General features: G+C 37.1%; 1 non-coding gene across 1 annotated transcript; it reads right to left on the reverse strand.

Annotated features, from left to right (window-relative positions):
• Positions 1 to 420: 420 nt before the first annotated feature.
• LOC121217013 (small nucleolar RNA R71) lies at positions 421 to 527 on the reverse strand. The gene has a single exon (XR_005913208.1). It is a non-coding gene; the product is annotated as a small nucleolar RNA R71 (small nucleolar RNA).
• Between the last annotated feature and the right edge of the window lie 1,980 nt (positions 528 to 2,507).

The raw sequence follows: 2,507 nt of genomic DNA on the forward strand, positions 1-2,507 counted from the left end.
AACAAAGAAAATCCACTACCTCCTGCAATTGTTGTTAATCAAAATCCTGCTCCGTGCACTATGTATGATTATGCTAAACCTAATATAACATGAATTGAGTCAAGTATAGTTAGACCTACTATTGCTACAAATAATTTTGAACTGAAACCTAACACAATTCAAATGATACAACAGTTTGTTTAGTTTGATGGTTTGTAGGACGAGGATCCCAACGCTCACTTGGCAAATTTCCTAGAATTTTGCGATACATTTAAAATTAATAGCGTTTCTAATGATGCCATACGTCTTCGGTTGTTTCCCTTTTCGTTAAGGAATAAGGTTAAATAATGGTTGAAATCGTTACCACGAGGGTCAATCACTACTTGAGAACAAATGACCAAAAATTTTTTATTAAAATATTTTCCACCGGCTAAAACAGCCAAATTACGTAATGATATCTCTTCTTTTGTGCAGATGGGTTTAGAAACACTCTATGATGCATGGGAGAGATACAAGGACCTTTTGAGAAGGTGCCCTCACCATGGGTTACCGCTTTGGCTGCAGGTTCAAACGTTTCATAATGGCTTGAATCCTTCGACTCAACAGATAATTGATGCAGCCGCTGGAGGAACATCAATAATAAGACACTTAAGGCGACTTATGAATTTATTGAGGAGATGTCACTGAATAACTATCAGTGGCAAGTTATGAGAACAAAGCTAACGAAAGCAGCCGGTGTTTTCAACCTCGATGCGGTTACTATGCGATCTAACCAAGTAGAACTCTTAAATAAAAAGATTGATGGTTTGTGTGGTTCTACTCAGGTACATCCAGTGATAAGGTGCGATTCAAATGGAGGACGAGCATGCACAAAATATCAACCCTTCAACCCTAGCATCGAGGAGGAACAAGTCCAATATATGGGTAACAATAACTCTAAATCCCAAAATAACCCATATAGTAACACTTATAATGCATGTTAGAGAAACCATCCTAATTTCTCGTGGAACGGTCAAGGAAATCAAAGGCCACAAAATCCTCAGGGTTTTCAACAACCACCTTGCCAGCAAGAAAAGAAGCCAAACCTTGAGGAGATGCTAACCAAATTTATCTCGGTGTCAGAAACTCATTTTCTGAATACTGAGATAGCACTCAAAAATCAACAAGCATCGAACCAAGGGCTCGAAACTCAAATTGGACAGCTGGCTAAGATAATTTCCGAAAGAGCACCAGGAAATCTACCTAGTAAGACTGAACCCAATCCAGAAGCACAAGTGAAAGCAGTTACACTAAGAAGTGGGAAAGTGTTAGCTGAATTGGAAAAGAAGCCACAACAAGAAGCAAGCAGAAGCAAAAGAGAAGAGGTAAAACCCGAAAGCAATGACAATCAAATGCTGAAGGAATATAAACCACCAATTTCATACCCAGAAAAGTTGAAGAAAGACCACATGGATGCACAATTTGGTAAATTCCTTGAACTTTTTAAACAACTACATATTAACTTACCTTTTGTCGAAGCTATATCGCAAATGCCTACATACGCAAAATTTTTAAAGGAGCTCCTAACAAACAAAAGAAAGTTTGAAGACTTATCTACAGTGGAACTTAATGAGGAATGCTCGGCTATACTCCAAAACAAACTACCAACCAAACTAAAAGATCCAGGAAGTTTTACTATACCCTACCTAATTGGTAGTTTTAACGTTGATAAGGCACTAGCTGATTTAGGTGCTAGCACTAATTTGATGCCATATAAAATGTTTAAACAACTTGGTCTTGGGGAACCTAAACTCTCTAGGATGAGTATTCAACTAGCTGATAGATCTGTTAAATATCTTAGGGGTATTATAGAGGACATACTTGTAAAAGAAGATAAATTTATATTCCCTGTTGACTTCGTTGTGCTTGATATGGATGAAGATGTTGAAGTGCCTTTAATCTTAGGGCATCCATTTTTAGCCACTGTTAGGGCTGTTATTGATGTAGGTGATGGTAAAATGGTACTTAGAGTAGGTGACGAAGAAATCATTTTTAAAATTTATGATGCCATGAGATTTTCTAGGGAATAGGATGACTCATGTTATTTTATTGACTTTATTGATCATGCTGCTCAAGATTCTTTTCAGGAAATCATACATAAGGACACGTTGGAACTGTGCCATGCCCAAGGAGAGGAGATAGATGACGATGATTTCGAGACAGGTAAAATAAAAGCTAAACTGAACTTCAATGAATCTTTCCAAAGACAAGCATAATATGAGGACATTAAAGGGAACGATGATTTTAAGCAAAAACCCTCTATTGAAGAACCTCCCAAACTGGAACTCAAACAATTACCAAACCACTTGGAATACGCATTCCTTGGAAATAATTCTACTTTACAAGTTATTATTGCATCTAACTTGCAACCCAAGGAGAAGGAGGAATTAATCCAAGTATTAAAAGAACATAAAAAGGCCATAGCTTGGAAAATTTCTGACATTAAAGAGATCAGCCCTTCTTTTTGCACCTACAAAATTTTAATGGAA

This window comes from Gossypium hirsutum, chromosome A02 (assembly GCF_007990345.1).
Source record: "Gossypium hirsutum isolate 1008001.06 chromosome A02, Gossypium_hirsutum_v2.1, whole genome shotgun sequence".
Lineage (NCBI taxonomy): Eukaryota > Viridiplantae > Streptophyta > Magnoliopsida > Malvales > Malvaceae > Gossypium > Gossypium hirsutum.